Source organism: Orcinus orca, chromosome 5 (assembly GCF_937001465.1).
Source record: "Orcinus orca chromosome 5, mOrcOrc1.1, whole genome shotgun sequence".
NCBI classification, from domain to species: domain Eukaryota; kingdom Metazoa; phylum Chordata; class Mammalia; order Artiodactyla; family Delphinidae; genus Orcinus; species Orcinus orca.
In genome coordinates, this window is record NC_064563.1 from 113,224,608 (window position 1) to 113,237,404 (window position 12,797).

Here is a 12,797-nt window from a genome sequence, read left to right on the forward strand (position 1 = left end):
ATCCCTGTGCTGCACTAAGGCAAATGCTTCTAATATCCCTTTTGAATTCAATATATTTGCATGAAATATTGTATATATAATTGTTTATGTTTTACATTTTCACAGAATTTATTGGCAGTGGCACTCATCCAAAATATCTAAGAATATTTTTATATCAGAGTTTGAGTTATTATAATTATGGTTTAATTCAAAAAACTGAAGAAGAGGAGATTTTTTGAACATCTACCTTGTGCCTGACACTTGACATGCATTATCTTATATAACCTTCACAACACAATATTGAGGTGGGTAATATCAGTTTTTATTTTGTATATTAGTAAACAGAAGCTCACAGGTATTAAACTATATATATATATATATATATATATATATATATATATATATATATATATATATATATACAGAGATTACATGGGAGCCATGGAATTCAAACAACCAGTCGGTTATAACTACCACATCAAACTTTACCATTCACACACTGTCATTGCTCAATCGATGTCATGAAATCTTTCTTCCTTCTTGAGGGGATGGGGATGTTCTTGCAGCAGCTGGGGAATATTTGTCTTTTTGAAGTAAAAATTCAGTTTATTAATCACAAACTATGCCTTTGACCTAGATATTGTCATGTTGATACTTAAGACAGAAACCTCAAGTTGTTTAGATACTGTTGAGAGCAGCCTCTAAATCCAAATGAATTTTTACTTGATGTTATTCTCAGAACTGGTCAGGGAAATATGTACTTAGCATACTCCTACTGTCACTTCCTCTTTCGTCATTCCTCCTTGGCTGAGTCTTCACATGGCCTTTTAAGATCATCTCTAAGTATTTTCCCCATTCAACACCCTTTAACCCTATGTCTGTGCTAAAGATGTAAAAGGTTTACTGATCTGTTTTTCTTTTTTTAAGTCTTTAATAGAGTGGTTTATCTGTTTTTCAATTGCTTTTTGAGTATATTTCATATCACAGATATAATACAACCTTTTAACTAAACTATGATAAGGCCTTTTGGAAAAGCCTTCAACTTGGTAATGAGCTCTCTAATTTCAGCTTGACCACAGCAGCCTCAGATATCTGAAAAGATGCTCACTTAAGAACTATGTTATTTCTTCCACTAGTGAATTAAATTATTTCAGACAGTTATTTTCTTTATCTTTGTCTGTTGATACCCATGCTATTCTGGAATTGGTGGGGAAGACCAAAAATTCAAAGGGGTAGCAAAAGGTAGTTTAGCAAAAGGGCTATTTATGAAACACTTAAACAAACTATGAGGGAATGGGGAAGCATGCAAATGACTAGCAAGAGTAGAGAGCTATTATTAACCCAGGCTGAAGGGGAAAATGGAAAAAAAATTAGTGTCATTAGATCCTTGGATAACTGGAACAATAGAAGAGGAGCACCCCAAAAGGAGCTTTGGCAGTAGAGGCTGGAAGCCAATGTCTGAGAAATGTCCAAGATCTCTGCCATTCTGAAAGCCTCTGCTTTCCATTGTCTGAAGGAAGCTTGGAGTCAGAGGCAGGAGCCCAGGAAACGTTGTCTATAAAAGTTAGTCTCCTGTGGTACAGAACAGGACAGCAAAGATGAGAATACAAATAAGAGGAGAGGGTAGTAAGTGTAAAAGAGTCAATGTAATGTTCAAATGTGTATCTCCAACTCAGATCTCCCCTCTGAATTTCAGACATCTATATTTAACTATTTACTTGATTCTTCCACTCAGATACCAAATAGGTCTCTGTGGAACACAGAATTCTAAGATGGTCCCCAAGTTTCCTGCTCTCTGGTGTATTTGACCTGAATAATCCCTTCCTCTTGACTGTGGAGGGTCCTAGGAATGTGATGTGATAGTTGCTCCATTGATTAGGTTATGATATATTATCAAGATGATGGGGTAGTCACTCCATGATTATGTTACTTCACAGAGGATTGCCTGGTAGCTGACTTAGGGGGATTCTCCTGCTGGTCTTGAACAAGCAATCGCCTTGTCATTCAGAGAACCACCTGGCATGGAATGGCATGTGGATTCTAGGAGCTGAGAATGGCCTTGGGTTCACAGACAACAAGAGCAGCACATGAGGCCTAGAGTTCAAGGAGCTGAGAATGGCCTTGGGTTCACAGACAACAAGAGCAGCACATGAGGCCTAGAGTTCAAGGAACTGAATTCTGCCTGAATAAATTTGAGTATGCTGTGCTCTAGATGAGAATCCCAAGAGTGGTGGACACTTTGATTTCAGCCTTATGAGACCCTGAGCAGAGAATCCTGTCAAGTCAAGCCCAAAGTTCTGACCTACAGTAACTGTAGGATAATGAACGGTTGGTGTTCTTAGATGCTAAGTCTGTAGCAATTTGTTATACAGAGCTAAAAATCTAATAATATGTAAAAGGTTGAAAATAAACTCCTGACTCTCCACCCTTAAATGCCAAATCTGCTCCTCCCCGACTTTTCCTCAGATAACTCCATATTTCAACATACTAAGGTCCCAAAATCTTTATTCAACTTTAATTTTACTCAATATTTCATATTTTACGAAGTTCATCTGTAAATCTGTTGGCTCTATCTTCTAAATATGTCCGTAATTCCAGCATATCTAACCCCTTAGACCACCACTTGGGTTATTGCCGCCTTCATTCTTTCTTTGGATTCTTTCAGTAATTTCCAAACTGCTCTGGCTGCTATCATATGTGCCTACAAAAATCTATTGTCCACAGATAGAATAATACTTATAAAACACAAATTGAAAAGTGTCTCTGTTCAAAACCTCACAGTGGTTTCCAGTATCACTCAGAAAAAAAGAAGTTTCTTTAAATGGTCCATAGACATCAGAGCAATTCAAAGTGGGGTCTGTAGTCCATAAATTATTGTTTTCTATTCGTGCCATTTTCATTAACAGAATATGGATTTTGTAACTTTTTTCTTTTTTCCTATGTTATGTTTTATTTATTAAAATTTATTTTTTATGTTGACTCCAAAATTTGGGTTGCATTTTATAGATGTACACTTACTTTAAATTTATGTTTCTAGCAAATCATTTTAATTATATTTTACAAAAAAAGTATCTTGTGACAAAAAACTACAGTTGAACAATTTTTTAACCACAGAGAGTTTGAGAAGCTCTCAGATTTCCTACCACCCTGTTCCTTGCTTGCTCTGCTTGAGTCTCACTGGCCACTGGATAGTCTTCAAACTCCTCAAGGGCATTCTCATCTCAGGTACCTCTGCCTGAAATAGTCTTGTCTCAGATATCCTTAAGGCTTAATCTTTCACCTCACTTAGGTCTCTACTCAAATGTCACCTCATCAAAGAGCTTTTAAAAATCACCTTTTCTTTTATCATTACCCTTTAAATATAGCAATTCCTTTCCCCTCTACAATCCCTATTTCCCTTATCTAACTTTATTTTTCTCATTTAAAGATATATTTATTAACATTATATACATGTGTGTTCATATATATGTAAATAAGCATAAATGAATTTCTAACAATATATATACACATATACATGTATATTAGTTTTTTTTATCGATGTGTAACAAATTACCACAAACATACTAGCTTACAATAAATTATTTTAATATGTTAAGCTAAGGCTTAGGACATATACATCTTTAGGTAGCTATTATTCTATTAAAATATATACATATATAAATAAAACTATTGCTTATTTTTCACCTAAAAGATTATAATTATTAGTTTATTATAACTGGAACTTGTGTGATCAGTGCCTAGCACATTTCCTGGCATGTTTTGCTACTATATAAAATTTGTTTTACACATATATACAGTCAGTGATTTGATGAGAATATTATATTTTACATATATTTCCTAGGTATGTGTATGTGTGTATACATATATATATATGAAATATAGATACACACACACAATTCTTTTGAACTATCATCCCATATTGATTCTAAATATTTATTTATCATTGATTCTATATTTCCATTTTATAAACAATAAAAAAGAAGTAACTGATGATTTAATGTCTTTTCAGATAGCTTCAGCCTATTCAGAGGATTAATTTACTTCTAATTTTAAACGATTTATGTAAAAATGGTTTTTACCTAGGCTAACCAATAAATCTTAACTTTTGTGGTAATGTTAAAAATTATTAGCCACACAGTAATTTAAAAGGCATAGTATAAAGTGTCAGTATCATTGTTGTAGAGATTACACTTCTTTCTTTTTATTAGTAGTTACTTAATCTTACAGGGGAGGAGTAGTAAGTTATATCTTTTCCAGTAAACATAATCTGGCCTTTCTTTTAGGAAGATTGTTACATGTACACAAACAATTCAGAAAATCTTGTTTATTAATAATGCACTAATAATTCATATATTTGAAACACTTCACTTTTTATGTATCTTTTAATTTCATTTTCCTGTAATTTTGCTTTTGTATTAAAGAGAATAAGATGATATGCTAATAATCAAATGTCAAATTTCCCAATATTTAGTGCATAATACTCAGGCTGTTGTTTTGTGATTAACCAATAAAGAAAAAAAAAGGGTTGAATTTTGGTTAGTACGAAAAATATTCAAAATATATTTTTCTCTACTTTTTCAAATTCTATCATTTAAGCCTCTGCTTTAGGTATTAAAAATTTTGTTGGTATTGATATTCATTTAGTAATTCTAATAAAATACACATAGTACTGGACCAATTTAATGGAATAAGTAATACCTCAAGCTTAATACAGGGAACCCTTAGGCAAACATGTCCTCTGAACACAGAGGAAAGGAGGAATTCCATTCATTTGTTCAACAAAGGCCAGACACTGTGCTAGTACAGCAGAACAACCATGAATCAAAACAGACAAATGCTTTGTTTTCATGGAGCTTATGTCCAAGTGGGGCAGACACCATAAACAAGAAATACGCCTATGTCAAGTGGGGATAAGTGCCGTGAGGAAGAACAAAAGAAGGTAAAGAAATTGAAAGTGACAGTAACAGTAGAATGTCCTTTCCTATGAAAAAGAGAAGGTCTGTTTTAGAAAGTGAGATGTAAGCAGAGGTCAGAAAGGAGTGAGATGCACAGGTATGTGGGCCAAGAGCTTTCCAGGAAGAAGACAATTTTTTTAAAAGTTTATGGACGGGTAATAAGGTTAATTTTCCATCTTTATGTTTTGCTTTCTGGAAAAGTATTTCCAGGGTATAAATAAAACTAGGAGTATTTGTGGTAATACATGATGAGTACACGAAGATGATTTTTACAGAGGTATATACGTGAAGGTATGTTGCAACAGAAATGAACTTTCTTGGCAAAGATTAGCCTCCATTGAGTATACACTAAGTCTTGTCGGAGGAAAGTCAGAGAACTTGGGTATGTTCTCAGATAATTTTGTAAAGAGGATGGATGTGAACACTAAAGCTGCATTAGTCTCAAACTAGTTTCTCAGACCCTTTATGGCAACTGTTACCCCCATTCCTCAGTGCATTGGAATGCACTTCTAATTCTGTCAATGAAGGACAAAGTTCTTACACATATTCTTTAAAATGCTGTATTTTTCTTGAATTATTTTATCTTTATGCCCACTTCAAGAGTCTAACTATTAGTGGCCCAATTTCTTTATTTTATATAGCAAGACAAGTTTGTTAAATCAAACTCATTCCCCTGAGTCAAGTCCTGTTACTCAAAACAGCACTATCTTAAATTTAAATGCATTCAATTCCTATAGCTCTCCATTCCTTTTCCTCTTCTAAAGAAAAACAATATGAAAATTTGCTATACAAAAATTTCCAGCTTGCTGAGTGACATATACATTTTTCCTGTCCCCTACCTTTTAATGTTAGAGTTACATTCAGCCTAGCAGAATTAATTTTCTTTATCCTCAGATTATGTTTCAGTCCATTCAATAAATTATCTGGAAACTAACACATGTGAATTAACATGTAATTAACAAATATTCAAGGCACTTTGGTGGGCGCATACTCTAAAGCATGTATTATACAGAAATGCTCCACTGAGAGACATCATTCTACCTGTCTCTGAATATTGGAAGTCAAATAAAATTTTCTGCCTGCCTGATTCTGGGATTGAAAGAAAAATGTATAGATCATCAAAATCCAAGGTAATGTCTGTTTTTCTATGTTAAAAGAAATTACAAACAAACAGTGTTGATCATGGGATCCTAGACTTCAAGACAAGAATTGTGAGAAAGTCATATTTTGGTGCAAGTTCAAGATGGCAGCATAAAAATATCTCAAACTACCTTCCTCCCAGAGACACACTGAATCTACTGCTACATATGGAGCAATTTCCTCTGAAAAAACCCAGAAACTAGCTGAGCAACTGCTACACATTAAGAGAACAAGAGAAACCTATACTGAAATGATTAGGAGAGGCTGACACATAATATCATGATAAACACTGCCCCCAGCTTGGAGACCCACAATATGGAAGGGACTCAAAACCTGGAGCTCCTCCCCAAGCAGCAAACTTTTAAGACCTGTACTCCAACTTCTAAGACCAGGCACTCCAACTTTTAAGACCTGCCCCTGAGAGATGAGCACTCAGAACATCTACCATTGAAAACCAGTGAGGCTCACATACATGAGACTCACAGGCTATAGTGAACTGAGATGTGGTTCTCAACCCACCCCAGGTCCCAGTACAGAAGCAGTTATTTGAAAAGCACTCAGATACTCTATGAAAGAGGTTTATTTGCTTACCGTAGTGTTGGCCCAAGGGGCAGGCATCTAACTTAACACACATCTAGAGGACTGCTGAGATAACATCCAGGGACAGGGGCTGGCAGGAGCCATTTTTGCACTGTCTACATCACTTCAGAAGCGGGTCCTTTTTTTTTTTTTAAATCATAGTCTTTCACACCTTCAGGAGTCCCATCTTTACACTCTCCCTCTGACATGCTCCAGAGCACCAGTATCTCCCTAGGGGTGCTTTTACATGTGTCTGGTTCCCCATTTTTTGTGGTTGCCACCTAGGGGAGACCCCTTGATCACCTGGCTCTAGTGGTCAGCCTGGCCTGCAATCCTGGGTCCCATGGGATTATAACAATTGGAGAGACAATTCTTGGCTGGCTACCGAAACCAGGGCACAGACAACAGACTGAAACACACCTCCAGTCCCTCTGTGAAAAAAGGTCTATCAGCTTGTCCTGGACTTTCTGCCTAAGGCACAGTCTTTGGGTTTGACACAGACCAAGGAGCCTACGTCAGGGCTCTCAGGGAACAGAGGCCAGTGGACATCAACTCTGTGCTTTGTATTTGCCTTGCACCAGCTTGCTATTCTCTACCAGAATAAAGTTTATACCCTTGTCAGTCACCTTGATTATCATAGTTGCTGCCAGGGGACACCTCTAGATTGCCTGGTTATAGTTGCCAGTGGGGCATATGCTCATGGGTCCCAGAGGACTATAACCAACAAATAAATTGTTCTTAAATGACTATCACCCCCCAGGGGACCAACAAGAGGCCACAGTACAAGGAAGCCAGTCTTTCTGTGTAAGAGACCTATTAGTGTATCTACATAGCTGCAGTCTTAAGGGTAATCTTCTAATAAAATACATATCTAAGGGTTGACTGTAATCTGTTTCAGACACCTCAGAAGACAGTTGCTACCTTTTCAGTCTCCCTATGCTGCACTCAAGAGTGCCAATGTCTTTCAGAGGGAAGCATTTACATGTGTCTGGTGCCCTGGATTTTATATCTGGCACTCCGTTTTTTTCATGGCTACTTCGCAGGGGAGACCTCATGACCACCTGGCTCTGGTGTCCAGCTGGGCTTGTGGTCCTGGTTCCCATGGGACTGTAACAAATGGAGAGACAGTTCTTAGCTGGTTACCAACCCAGGACAAAGCACAGAGAGCAAGCTGAAACATACCCAAAACAAATAACAAGATAAAATCTCAGAAACAGTCCTTAATGAAATGGAGATAAGTAATTTAATTGATAAAGAGACAAAAAAAGTCATGAAGAGCTCACCTAGCTTGGAAGATGAATGGATGAACACAGTAAGAACATTAATAAAGAGAGATAAAATATACAAAAGTACTGAATAGAAGTTGCAGAGCTGAAGGATACAATATCTGACCTGAAAAATACACTGGAGGGTTCAAAAATAAATGAGATTAATCAGAAGAAAGGATCAATGAACTTGAAGACACAACAGTGGAATTCACCTAATCAGAGCAAAAAAAAGGAAAAAAAAAAGAATAGAAAAGAAAAGAAAGAAAAAGAATGAAAAAAATGAATATAGCTTAAGGGACTTATGGGACAACATCAAATGGACCAACAGTAGCATTATAGAGGCCTCAGAAGAAGAAAAAAGAAAAGGACAGCAAATTATTTGAATATATTAATGGCTAAAAATTCCCTAACCCAAGAAAGGAAACAGATATCCAGATCTAAGAAACCCAGAATGCTCCAAATAAGAGGAACCCGAAGAGACTCACATCAAGACATATTATAATTAAAATGTAAAAATATAAAAACAAAAACAGAATCTTAAAAGCAGCAAGAACAAAAGCAACTTGTTATGTACAAGGGAACCCCCATAGGATTATCAGCAGACTTTTCAGCAGAAACACAGCAGGCCAGAAGGAAGTGGCATGATACAGTCAAAGTGCTGGGGGGGGAAAAAAAAAAAAAACTTCCAACAAATATTCTACCCTGCAAAGTTGTCATTCAGAATTGAAAGAGAGAATTTTCCAACAAGTAAAAGCCAAAGGAGTTTGTCACCACTAGACTGGCCTTACAAGAAATGTTAAACGGGCTCATTTAAGCTGAAATGATAGGACACTACTTAGTAACAGAAAAACATGAAAATATAAATCTTACTGGTACAGGTAAATGTATAGTAAAATTCAGAATAATCTAATGTGATAAAGGAGGTGGGTTACTCATTTAAAGCTAGTGTGAAGATTGAAAGACAAAAGTAGCAAATATATAACTCAACTATACCACTTTTTTTCATATATAAGATGAAAAGATCTAAGTTGTGACATCAGAAACACAACATATTGGAGGGGAGAGTAAAATTGTAGAGCTTTAGAATGTGATTAAACTTAAGCAATTATCAACTAAAACAGATTGTTTTAAATACAAGTTGCTTTATGTAAGCCTCACGGTAACCACAAAGCAAAAGCCTATAGTAGATACACAAAATATGGAGAGAAAGAAATCAAAGCACATGACTATGGAAAATCATAAAATCAGAAAGGAAGAGAGAAAGAAAAGAGGCAGGGGATTGGGGAAATGGGCAAAATTGTAAAGACAGTTAAAAAATAAAAATTTTCAGCTATAAAATAGATGTCATAGGGATGTAATAGATAGCATGGTGACTATAGTTAATAATACTGTATGTGTATATTTGAAAGTTGCTAAGAGAGTAGGTCTTAAAAGTTTTCATCACAAGAAAAAAACTTTGTAACTGTACATGGTGATGGTTGTTAACTAGACTAACTAGACTTACATTTCACAATATATACAAATATCAAATCACTATGTTGTACATCTGAAACTAATGTCATGTCAATTATATCTCAATGAACAAAAAACTAATATTTTGATTGGATGACAACTCTGAGGGTTATTGAGAAGGGGGTGATGCATTTTGTAATATAAGAGATGTGACTAAGTGTAACAAAGAGGGCAGATTGTGGAAAATAAAATTATTGTTCTCAAATATTCATTTATCATTAATCTACATTCTTTGCCATGTGAGTTTACAATTTCTCTCATTAAAGGCAGAGGGTATTTCCCCATGACTGAATTTCGTGTTGGCCATATGATTTTCTTTAGCAGATGGGTGATAAGTGGACTTTGCTAATGAATAGGCACTTTGGAATAAGATGAACTTGAGAGTGCTGATTACAAAACGGGACAAAATGTACTCAAGAAAATTTTTTTCTCACCCAGACAGCTACACAATATAAAAGATATAATATACTTATTAAATATTATAGATTTAAAATATATTTTTATATATCTACGTAGATATAAAATATGTAAACATGTATTTTAAGCAGAGGCTTGAAATATGCATGCATGATGGGGCTCATCATCTTGTACTTTTATCATCACATTGAAAAAAAACAAGAATGTTGCTCTGCCCGGCCTGCTGGTCCGAAGAGCATGAGACATGTGAAGACCTAGATTGAACCTGTAGCTTGGAGACATCCTAGCCAATCCTACCGAAAATTTACCAACCCACACAGACCGCACATTCATGAATGAGAATAATCTTTGCCCTTTTATTTTGGTCACTAACTTTTCAGATGGTTAGTTAAGCAGCATTATTGGTATGATAATTAACTGATACAAAAATATGTAGAATAATTTGGAACATGGTAGGAGACCAATAAATTCTTCTTTCATTTTATTATATTAATTGATTAAGCAAAGTTACCTAATTATAACAATATGGTATAAATGAAAAAATATTCTCTAAAAAATCAATACATTGATTGAGCAAACTTTACATTGCTAATTGTTTTGTAAACTACATTTATTTTTTTCCCAAAATATGTTGCTTGTGTATTTTATCCATGGTTGTATGCTTTAATGGCTGATAATTTTTTTAATATAACAGGATTTAGAAAAACACAATTATATATATATATATATATATATATAAAATATTGTGTGGCTGGGTGAGAAAAAAATTTTCTTAAGTGAACTTTGTTTCAGTATGTCTTATTCCAAAGTCCATATCCATTGTTAAAGTCTAATGAGTAAAGTTTACCCTTTAAGATACTATAGATAATTTTAGATACCTGCTAAGTTATTCGATTCAATCTTTATTAAGATCTTACCATGTTTAATATATTATGTATAATTTATATTTATGTATGCATTTATTTACTATTTATATCACGTATTATTCTGGTAAAGGATTTGAGGCAGCTTCCAGCTGTGCACATGCAAAAATATATTTTAAAAAAATGAGGTAAAGGAGATAGAAGGCCAGTAAATAGAGAAAAATTAATTTAAGCCATATGGTATGTTTATTAAAAATGCATATGTTAAGTACTGGATCATTGAGATAGCCATGGATTTGTTTTGAACTTCTTAGTAGCCAGAATGAAGATAAATTATGGAATGTTATATGATTGACAGAAGGATTTATAATATCCATCAATTTTATTACGAAAAACACAGCTTTTCTGGTAATGAGGAGTGAGGAGGGTCTCCTGTGAGCCCTTTTAAATAGGTCATTCTACACTAATGTGAGCAGTGATCTTGAAATTATCCTTGTTACAAACGCAATAGTGATTCTTATGGCTTAATGCTAATATAAGCCATAATGCAATTCAAAGCAACAGTCAATACATTTGATTCTGTTAGAAATTAATTTGGTTTAAATATAGAAATATCTTTATTTCTGGATACATCAAATTAATAAAATTCAGAATGGATAGAATGCACAGATTTCAGGTAACTATCATTGATATTATTTTTCATGTTTACAATTTAATGAAAATTTATTAGCAAAAAAAAAGTTAAGTTCTTTGTGCAAACCTTAGGTGAGGGAAATACATACTGCTGATCTGTTCATTCAACAAGTATTTGTTAAATATTGTATTAACATCTTTAAAACAAATACTCGTCTTAGAATGTATTGACCCTGTGTCACGAATATGCATGTTCATTTACTATACTATTAAAGTGTACTTTATATACATCTTAAGTACACTGACCATTTATCAAAAACATTCACATTTGTAATGCATACTTTTCTATCTAATATTTACTTTCCTCCCACATATACACAAAAAATGTGTCTTTCATCCTTCAGAAGTATGTAGTTCTTGTATGTAACAAAAGGCAACAGGAAGAAAAATAACTACATCTAGCTTTGTCAGCAAGTGAATGTGTTTAATTGTGTTTTTTTTAGTTCAACCACTAGAAACAGAGCCAGGTTGTTAGACATGGAATATTGCTTAATACCAGCTTTGTCCCCAACAGGGGACTCAAAAGACTTTGTTGCCAGGAAACACAGAACCAAGTGTAGCACAACAGGCACAGAATGGGCACGGTTGCTTTCAATGGAACTCTCCACAACTTTAATTGCTCCAAGAAGTCTATGTTACATGTTTATCTATTCCCATCTATGCAGCCTTTGCTTGTTTTCTCTTTATTTTCATAGTTACATGATGCATTTTACTGCTCTGCTGGGCGTTTTCTAATCTATTCTATCATTTCTATTGTCCTATATTAATTCATACACTGTAGTCAGTTAATCTTCACCCTATTAAAATGTCTTAAAATAAAACTTTCATTCACATTGAATTTTGTTTTTTCTATCATTTAGAGAGATTACTTACATCCTAAATAAATTTTTAAATGTCTAAGTCTAAATACATAGATTCCATTGACCAAATCTTCTTTCGCATAGTAATTGAAACACTGTGTAGTGGAATCATCCACAGATTTTTTGACAGCTTGAGTATATTTGCAGATGGTGGATAATCACTATTCCTTTTAAAATCTGATTTTATAATGATGATAACTAAGAATTATTTTCCTAGCTTTAAATAGAGTATATATGGTAACTGCAGATTAGTCAAGAAAATGAAGGCAGAAAAAGGTGATCAATCTGTAGCTGTAAGACAGTGACAAGAACAAATTACCTACAGCAATAATAGTATAATGTTAATTGGTTGTTTTAGAAAATAAATTTGATTTAGATGTATCTTTAAGGAAAAGAGACTATGTCTTTTTGTGTTCAAGTAAATCATTTATTAGACAGAGTGCTAGACCTGACAAAATGCTATTTCAACAACAAAGTGACCAACGTTATATGTAAGAAACTAAAAAATGAACTATACAGAAGTCTCTCAAG

General features: G+C 34.3%; 1 long non-coding RNA gene across 1 annotated transcript in view; it reads right to left on the reverse strand.

Moving 5' to 3' along the window:
* Window positions 1-387: 387 nt before the first annotated feature.
* The window catches only part of LOC117196827 (uncharacterized), a 166,575-nt gene continuing 154,165 nt past the window's right edge, over window positions 388-12,797 (reverse strand). Inside the window, exon 3 of the long non-coding RNA XR_004477212.2 lies at window positions 388-1,551. This is a non-coding gene — a long non-coding RNA (uncharacterized LOC117196827). The remainder of the gene's footprint in view (window positions 1,552-12,797) is intronic.